The sequence below is a fragment of the Rhineura floridana genome, chromosome 3 (assembly GCF_030035675.1).
Source record: "Rhineura floridana isolate rRhiFlo1 chromosome 3, rRhiFlo1.hap2, whole genome shotgun sequence".
Classification (NCBI taxonomy): Eukaryota; Metazoa; Chordata; class Lepidosauria; order Squamata; family Rhineuridae; genus Rhineura; species Rhineura floridana.
This window is the reverse complement of record NC_084482.1, coordinates 199549635-199559872: the sequence shown is the minus strand read 5'-3', so window position 1 is coordinate 199559872 and position 10238 is coordinate 199549635. Positions and strand designations below refer to the sequence as shown.

The 10238-nt window shown below is 42.9% G+C and overlaps 1 pseudogene; it reads right to left on the bottom strand.

Annotated features, from left to right (window-relative positions):
• Window positions 1-10009, bottom strand: part of LOC133381056 (zinc finger protein RFP-like) — an 18265-nt pseudogene extending 8256 nt beyond the window's left edge.
• Between the last annotated feature and the right edge of the window lie 229 nt (window positions 10010-10238).

The following is a 10238-nucleotide window of genomic DNA, read 5'->3' as shown; positions in this document are numbered from 1 at the left end:
GAGAACCTGGTGTTTCCTTGGAGTGGAATCAGGACACACACACACCCCAGCAGATCCACCAGTCACCAACGTCCTTGAGAAGTTGTCTGATCTACATTTCCCTATCTCAGGACTGGAGGTCTCAACATCAGTTGCCTGGGTTTCTGGCTGCTCCTTCAACAACATCCCCCAATCACTCTGTGCCCTAAGAATAAAGAGCAAGCCAGGCATGAATCAGCACAAAGCCTAAACTTATTGTTACAGCAGTTCTTTTTTAGTGGAGTAAGTTGAGAGCCAGTGTGGTGTAGTGGTTAGTGTTGCCCTACAACCTGGGAGACATGGGTTCGAATCCCCACACAGCCATGAAGCTCACTGGGGGACCTTGGGCCAGTCACTGCCTCTCAGCCTCAGAGGAAGGCAATGCTAAACCCCCTCTGAATACCGCTTACCACGAAAACCCTATTCGTAGGGTAACCATAAGTCCAGATCGACATGAAGGCAGCCCATTTGATTTTTTTCAAGTTCAGAGTGGGCGGAATGCATGCACTGCTTTTTGAGAGGGGTGCCAAAGTTTGATGCCAATGAAGGATGGGCGCATCTTCTGCAGTGCTTGCTCTCTGTGCTCAGTGGCAGAGCACCTGCTTTGCATGGGAAAGGCCCCCAGTTCAATCCCCAGCATCTCCGGGTTGGGCTGGGAAAGACTCTCGCCTGAAATCCTGGAGAGCCGCTGCAGACAATACTGAGGTAGCCAGATGGACCAATGGTAGGACTTGGTATAAAGCCGCTTCCTGTGTTAAATCGCTCCCCCCGCTTAATGCCAGACACTGAAGCACTAATAGGTGCAAATGAGCAGAACGCAGTTTGCAGGAGTTAGTTTGACCAGAGCCTTTTCCTTACTAAAATCAAGCTGCCTTTTCTTTTCACACAACTCTCCCCTTTTCCTGGTTCTGCTAACTTTACAGATGAGCTGCAGCTTTTCGTGCACACTTTTAAATCTCCACTGTATAAATCCTTGCAGCCATTCTTCATTACCTCTGAATTGCTTTATGACACCCTCCAGGAAGGGATTTATATCGCAGAAATCCCAGATCTTCCACTTCAGTGCAGGGGGGAAAGCCACAGGAGGATCCTCAAAGTTCTCCTTTGCCTGAGACCTGGCGGAGAAGAACAATGTTTACCCACCATCCCTCCAATGAAAGGAGCTGTCAGAAAAGCCAGAGGCCTCATCCTGATGTTAGTTAATCTCCACATCATGGATGTATCACAGGGAGCTGAGATCAGGGGTATTACCAGGGCGAAAAGCAACATCCGGATGACTTGCGGTTCTATGGAGTTTTTAACAATTAATGGAGCAATCCTAAAAGGTGAGGTCTTCTGATACATAGAAGCCAAAATATGAAGATATGTTGAAGAAATATGTGCAAGGAAATAGGGTCAGTGAGAGATTTTAGGATTAGATCTATTTTAAAAGAACCGTTTTAAAAGAGAGAAGAACAGAGCCAAATAACTTTGGTGTTGTTAAATGTAAGTGCTGAATAGTGCAGTGAATGAAGGGTTTGCCCAATGGAACTTATATCCTTTAAGAAACGGCGATGCTATTTTAAAAGAATAGTAGAGCTGAATATAATACTTGTAAATAATGTGAAGCATTTCCGCAATTAATAGGACTGGATTTTTCATTGCAGACATTGTATAATTTGTAGCTGACTGAGAAAGGAGTTTGAAACATTTTGAATATTTAAAGAGCCATTATACTAAAGATAGTTACAAAACGTTTAGGATCAGGGATGCAGTCATCCAGGGTCTCAGGGGGTCTTAGACCCCTTACTTTTTTGGGAGCCAGGTCCCAGCAGGATCGCTATGTCTTGAGGATCCTACGAGCCAATCAGCATGAAAGGTGAGTGTGTTAGCCACTAAGAAGAGTCTTTTAACATGCTTCCTAGTCCATTCCTGCTGATTGGAGCCAATCAGAGTAAAGGTGAGGCAGCCGCTGAGAAGACACTTCTCAATAGCTAACATTCTACCCTTTCATGCTTATTGGTTCCTAGGGATGTTTGTTGTTGTGGGAGAAGGGATTAACAAGGATTCATTCTCAACCAAATTTTTGTGCACTGTATTCTTTTTTTGATGTGTATTTTGTATTTGTGTTTATTTTTTATTTTTTTGGGAGCCGCCTTGAGGGCCTTTTGGCCAAAAGGCAGCATAGATATAGAATAAATAAATAATAAATAAATAAACCAAGGTGCAAAAAAAGGGAGGGAGGGTCATGGCTGTGACTATCATGAAGGGACCCTGCACTTTTGAATTTGCCACTGTGGTACTGTTTGGGATGCTCTTTCTTTTCTTTGTAACTATTGCACAGTAAATTTAACCAGTAGACAGAGAAAAGCCTTTAGATACATGCAAGTAATGGGAGGCGAGAGTTCCTCGGCAGTGATCCTCATCGGGAAGGCTTTTATCCATGATTTTTAGAGGGATGATGGAGATCTAAATTCTTTCCCCCAAAAATGGGCTCCTTCAGGAGGAAAGGCAGGATAGAAATGTAATCAATCGATCAATCAAATTCTGAGGGGAGGGGGGATGCATGTGAAACACTAGTCCTCATTAAGATTTTTATTTTATTTTAATTGTTTTGCTTACCTCTGCAAGAAGCTTCTGATATCCTGGAGGGAAAGAGAGAGAAGAATTCACTGCTATTTCTGAGTGGGTCTATTTGAAATATTCAACAGTTGAAGCAGAGTGCAACATACCATCTGGTAAAGCAAAACACACCCACCCCATCAAATATGCAAAGAAAATGTAATTAAAAGATGGTTGAGTCAAATGGCAAAGTCCAGCCACTGAGAGCAGTGCAAGGGCCTGGTTTTCAAACTTCGCAGGGTTTTTTTCCTTTTAAGACCTCCCAATCACTTTTCCTGCAGGTGAAAGGAGGCACTCAAAGGTTTGAAGCTGGTTTTGCCCTGGCTAAAGCTACACAAGATGAGGTGGGAAAGGATACAGTGAACCACTTGAGCCTGCAGATGGAGAATCACATTTAGGAATGCTCCTATATAATAATATAAGAACATAAGAAGAGCCTGCCGACTATAACAACAAAAAAGGCCCTGCAAAAAAACTAGGAGGAGCAGAGATGAGGAATTGGGGTAGGCCATTTCTCCCCATCAATTTGTTGATCAAAAATGGTATCTCCCCAATCTGCAGTCTGAAGAAGTACATTCCACTTTGTCACTCCAGGACCCGACTTTACCTGCAGGAGTTCACTGGCTGGTTGCTGACGTTTCTCCTCCATCTCCTGGATGACGCTTTCAAGAGAGGAGAGTTTCTCAGAGAGCCTGGCCAGGTGCTCTTCCCTTTTCCTTGCAACCTCTTTCTCCACCTCTTCCATCTGGTCCAGTAGAAGCTTCTCTTGTTCTTCCAGAAGCTGGTGCAGTCGTCTGAACTCGGCCACTGTCTTTTCTCTCTCTGATTCTATTCGTTCCTGCAACAAGTACATGGCAGGGCTGTGGAGTTGGAAGCAATTTTGGATGGAGACGGAGTCGGTAGAAATGTACCGACTCTGAGTTCAAAATAAAAACTTTCATAGGAATTTAGGAAAGTTTTCTTGTTCAGAAATTTTAAGCAAATAAATATATTTTATGTTCTATCAATCTAGCCTGATGATTCACGCAGAGCTTGGAAAAGTTACTTTTTTTGAACTACAGCTCGCACGAGCCCAATCCAGTGGCCATGCTGGCTGGGGCTGATGGGAGTTGTAGTTTAAAAAAGTAACTTTTCCAAGCTCTGCGTGATGAAATGCCTTGTGCTACCATTTCACTACAGTAAATTTATTACTAGTTAATATACATTTGCAATTTATGAAGGAGTTGGAGTCAGACAGTAGAAAAATAGAGGAGTCGGAGTCGAAGGTTTGGCGCACCAACTCCACAGCCCTGGTACATGGAAACGAGAGAACAGCAGGCCAATATCTGGAATAAACAGGGCTTTTTTGTGATGGTACTTACCAGTACACTGGCACCTCTTATTTCCCTGCCCATGGCAACCACTGGGTGCTGGAACCCACAGCACTTTTATCAAGGTATGAGTACCGGCACCTCATTTTTTTATTAACAAAAAAGCACTGGAAATAACTATAGTCTGACTTTGCAGCATCAGAGGATCAATTATAAGAATTCCCTTGGAAGGTCACTTTTGACATTTCAGAGGACCCACCAATATCTGGCAGGGAAAGAGCTTTGTAAAAACCGGTCCCCCTTAGAGTATCATCTCATTAATATTTTCTGTGGAAGATCAGGCCATTCCAAATAGTGCATTAAACACACACACACACACACACAAGTTTATATTCACTAATAGGCAAAAAACCTTGCGGTTTAAGAATGTACCTATAGCCCACAGATATTTCTACCAAACTTTAAAAAGCAGGGAAATTGGGCAGCTATAGTGAATGCACCAGGGGAGCAGGAGACCTGAACTCCTCTCTGAGATATTGGACTGCCCTACAAAGTTGTCAAAATGCAAACACAATTTGGGTTGGTCTTTCACAGTCCAATCCACTTGCTGTGTAGCTTGGAAGAATTTGGTAACATGTGCCTCTGAGCATATGGTGAGTGATGGCAACACCTGCCATCTCCAAAGATGGAGAATTATATTTTTGTATGTTTGTTGGTGTTCTTACTTTGCTTCTTTCCTGTGTTACTAATGTTTCTACAGAGAATCTAAACCAGAAAATTTCCCCCCTCGTTATTCATCCTAGAAATCTGTGTCAAATGTATTTTTATTAATTTCAAAGCCTTTTTATTGGTCATTATCATGTGATGGTGAAGACAGCCTTTTGTGTTTTATATTGGAGGTTATGTTCTATTTCTATTTTGGGTGCATTAACAGTTGAATCTGAAACTGCAGTTTGATGTAAAATCAGACTGATTCCAATATGTTGCTACTTCAGCAATGACTCTAGCTGTTGAAAAAAAGAGGATGCATGTTTTCAGCCTGCTATTGTTTAAACCACTTTATTTAAGGCAAAGTGTTCATGATCAATTAAAAACATAGAGCACACCTAGAATTTTGCTAGAATATATTTCACCTCCCACTGTTTTATCTTGTGCAAATTCAGATACTTCTGAGGTCCACTGGAGACTATTTTGCAGACGTCAGTACCATTATTCCACAATTATGTTTGGAGTTTTTTTAGTATAAATTTTGCAAAGTGTTGCTGTACTTCACATATTCATAGAAACAAAAGCAAAAGTAAATGATTTCCTATAGGAAACTTCACTAAAATTGCAAAGGAAATCAGACATATTTAAAGTGACCATCTGAACTATATCAACTGTCTTAATAATGTTGCTTCCTCCCGGCTAAAACAGGATCAGCACAGGACATATCTTTCTATTATCTGGGCTGATTACAGGTGTTGCCACCACTCACCATATGCTCAGAGGCACGTTACCAAATTCTTCCAAGCTACACAGCAAGTGGATTGGACTGTGAAAGACCAACCCAAATTGTGTTTGCATTTTGACAACTTTGTAGGGCAGTCCAATATCTCAGAGAGGAGGTCAGGTCTCCTGCTCCCCTGGTGCATTTACTATAGCTGCCCAATTTCCCTGCTTTTTAAAGTTTGGTAGAAATATATGTGGGCTACATTCTTAAACCGCAAGGTTTTTTGCCTATTAGTGAATTTCCCTGCTTTTTAATCCGGGAGGTAAGAAATGGGATCCTGTGCAAGTTTGCTGAGAATGGATTGATCATTTGCATGCTTATTGAGTTAAGTGGGATTTACACACACACACCAGGCAATCATGCCTAGGATAGGTGAAACTGACCACAGGGGATGGGGAAGGGAGGAGGGAGGGGTGGAAAGGCAGAGAGGAGGACTGGGATGGGAGCAGGCAGGAGGGGGAGGGGAGAAGAAGGACAGATGTGGTCATTTGCATGTTTATTTAGAGTTCAGTGGGATTTACTCCCACGCAATCATGCTTAGGATAGGTAAAACTGACCGGGGGGGGGGGAGGCAGGGACGGAGGGCTGGAGTGGGCAAGGTAGGCGGAAGAAGAAAGAGGGGAGGAGAAAGGGAGAGGAAAGGGGAAGGAGGGAAAAGGCAGGTCTGATCATTTGTATGATTATTGAGCTGAATCGGATATACTCCTATGCAATCATGATTAGGATAGGTAAAACTGACCAGGCTGGGCCTGCCAACCAACACGTCTTCTGTATCTTTCAAAGTTGGGCAGGGGGAAAGGACAATTCTACCTTGTGGTTTTTCCCATTACAATGTTGCAAGAACACCGGCACTTGGCTGACTTTCTCTTCTCCCAAAGATACATGATCAGTCTCAGGCCCTGAACCTGGCAACCCTACCTCCCACCCAAATTTAAAACAAAGCTGTCCCTGGCCACATCCACACCAGGCCTCTATTACACTTTGGACAATCATTATTTATTTATCTATTTATTTAGTGTATTTATATACCGCCCCATAGCTGAAGCTTTCTGAGCGGTTTACAATAACTAAAAACATTAAAAACAAATCTACAAACTTAAAAACACTTCTTTTAAAAACAATTTAAAACAATTTATCATGGCTTCTCTCAAAGCCATGGCTCAAAGCCAATCATGTCTTCTCTCAAAGACTCCTGGGAAGTGTAGTTAGAGAAGGGTGCTGAGAGTTGTTAGGAGACGCCCTGTTTCTGTCACAGACCTTTAATCAGAGTGGCTGACTGTTAAACCATTCTCTCAGGGGAACAGGAGTCTCCTCTCAGCACCCTTCACAAACTACACTTCCCAGGATTCTTTGAGGGAAGCCATGACTGTCTCAAGTGAAATCAAGTCTGGTGTGGGTGTGGCCCTCTTATTAGCCAAGCCCAGCAGCTGCGTTATAATAGGCTTCCAGCCAAAATTTCTTAAACTAATTAAAAATCAACCAGGCATTTTTAAAAACTTTTAAACTGCAGTAGATGTAGCTCAGAGTATGGGGCAAGGTCAGTATTAGGATTACAGGTACTCTGTGAACATGGCTGATCTTTAATGAATTTCAACAGATATGAGAACTCTGGCAGAAAAAAGTCCAAAAGGGCTCTGCAGTTTTTCTCTCTCTCTTTAGACTTTGAACGCTCGATTTTCTCTGACTGTTTTGTGTATCGCCATGAAAATTGACAGGGTTGTTAAGCAAGCGTTTCTGAGTTCAGAAGTATAAGTTTTGTAAGGTTTTGTTTTGAAATGAGCTTATGGGAAGCCTCAGAATGGCATGGGGGCATATTTTCCATTTAACATTGCGGAATGTGAAAAATCCCCGCTGACCATAGTATACAGCCACTCTTGTGGCTGTATAATTCAATTTCCTCAGATATTGACGACTATGGTACTTGTTCACTTCCCAATATTAGCAGCACTTACAAGCAGGTCTTGGCTTTCCTTCCCAGTGCTCACTTTAAATGCCAGAATTTTCTCTCTCTCCTTCCTTAAATTGTCTAGGCAGCTACAGATCTGATCCTAAAGAGAAAACATTTTTTAAAAATTTTAGTACACATGTAAGAAGCAACCTGAACAGTATCCTTGCTCCCCGCCCTACATTCCAGGGTCTTTTAGGGAGATCTCCCAAGTGCCTTCTTCATCCCATTGTAGCAAACAAGGAGACTGAATAGACTACTAGATCCAATATGGGTTTATCACCCCTTGAGATGGGGCAGAGAAGGGGCTCCTCTGGGTCCAGATTCTGGAGAGGTGTCCTAGGCCAAAGCAGACAAACTTGTGGCCTTTGTTTTTGATTTTTTTCTCCATGCATAATTTTATACACCTCTATCATGTCTTAACTTGCCTTTTTTTAAAAAGTAAAAATAACACCAAATATTGTAAGCCTTCCTCATAGGGAAGTTGATTGATTGACTTTATATGCCGCCTTTCCACAGCACTGTGCTCAAAGCAGCTTGCAACAAACATTCAAAATACAAAGCGGTTGCTCCAACCCGTCTGCAGGGGGACACTGGAGGCAGGCCTTGCATGTGCGGACCCCACCCCTCCACACTTTTAACCCTCACGTGTTCAGGTCTGAAGAGAGCAATTGTTATGCAGCAATCCTCTGCCCGCTTATCTTATCTGGGAATAAACCCCACTGAAAATAATGGGAATTACTTCTGAGTAAATCTGGATAGGATTTTACTGTTCATGTATTCCAGCAAAAGCAATATGCCCCCAGACCATTCTTCCTCCTCCTCTTTGATCTATTCACCTGGTAGAAAGCCCCATTGAAAACTGTGGGATTTAATTCTGTTCCAGAGAAAAGAACATGAACCTGGATTATTTCTAAGAAAGACAGGAGGAAAGCCCTGCTGGCCAGGCCAAGGATCTATTTAGTGAGTCCAGTGTACAATGCCGAAGGTGGTTACTAGTTCCTTATTTGCTTGGAAGTTCAAAACACTAAAAAAGAAGGAAAGTTCCTATGTCCCTGAACCTCAAAATAAGCTTTGGGATACTCTGTATAATATATCTCCATGGTCGGGGACTCTCCCCTTCGAGCCCAACAAAAATGATCAGGCGTGCGCAACATGAACATACCACAAGTCAAAAAACAAGGGACGGGTGCACACCACAAAACATGTTTTGGGCCACTACCCATCACACACAATATATGCTCAGAGCATACTCTGGGTACACGGCACAGTCAAGCACATGTATGCACACCAACAACAGCCAAAATACGTAGGGAAAATATAAGCAACTGAGGGTGTCTACCCCAAAATATGTTTCAGGCCACTACCCATCATATACCCATGCATCCACAGGGAGTTTATTTTGGGATTCAGGTACATAGAGATTTTCTTTTTTAGCATTTTGAACTTTTGAGCAAATAAGGAACTTGGAACTAGTAACCGATTTCAGCATCGTATCCAATATTTCAGCCATGGCCAGCCGGAGGACTGTCATTTGTCACTCATCCTCTGTCATTTGTCACTCAGTCTGTGGTCTTATGGGCCAGTCACAATCCCTCAACCTAAACTACATCACAGGGTTCTTGTGAAGATAAAATGGAGGGGGGAGAACAATGTACGTTGCTTCGAGCTCCTTGAAGGAAGGGTGGGGTGTAAATGCTGCACATAAAAATGTAATAATAAATTATGAGAGGGAGAAACATTTCCCTCTCCACTTTTCACATACAATTTACAACTTTATAAATCTCTCTAATTTCACCCTATCCTTTTTTTGGGAAGTAAAAATTCCCAGTCACTTTCGCTTTTCCTTTCCAGGTGGTGTTCTCAAGGTGCCATTTGGTTGCTTTCTTCTACATTTTTTGTGGTACTTTCCCCAAGTATTAAGTGAGGTCCCAAAACTGAGTCTGGCCTAGTCAAAAAACAATGGGCCGTTAAAAAAATGTATGCAGTGTGCAATACTCAAACATTTTTCCTTTAAATATCAAACTATTGTGAAACTGTACATTCTTACTGGAGAATTCCTTTTTGGCGGTGGGGAGAATATCTAACATTTCATTGCAGATCCCACGTGTCCAGTTTTCCTCCCTACCTGGTACTCCTGGGAAGCCTCCTCCAGAGGAATCACCTCGTGACCTTTGTGCTCCTTGGATTTGTCACACACCACACAGATGGGGGCTTCATCGTCCTTGCAGAAGAGTTTCAGGTGCTCCTGGTGCTTCTCGCAGACTCTTCCCTTTCCTTCTATCTCCTCTTGAAGGCCGAGTTTCTTATTGGCTATAAGTAATAATTCTAAAACATTTGCCAGCGGGCGATTCGGGATGAGGTTCCTGTGCGGAACCCTTTCCCTGCACTGAGGGCAGGAAGCCTCTGCCTCGGATTTCTCCCAGCACTGGCTCAGGCAGGTTCGGCAGAAGTTGTGCCCGCATTCCGGGATTATCACTGGATCCCGAAAATACTCCAGGCAGATGGGACAAGTGGCTTCATCACAGAGATCCTGGACAGGACCCCCAGCTGCAGCCATGTCTGCCTCCCAAAGAAGAGATAATAAGTTTCGTTTCCTCTGTTTTCCGTCAGAAACTGGGCGTTTCCTTCCCAGGAAATTCAAACGAAGTGACTCGGGATCTCTGGTGCCGTGGAGATGTGGAGCTGGCTGGAACAAAGAGCTTCTTCGATTTGGAATTTTTTTTTTTTTAAAAAAAGAAAAGAATGGGCATAATTCCTGCCTGCAGTTTTAAAGAACCATTTTCCTCTCAGAGCTGGCGGTAAGTCCTATGTCAGCCTCAGACTCTCTTTTACAACTTTGAAAGCCAATGAATGAATCTGAACCCCGTAA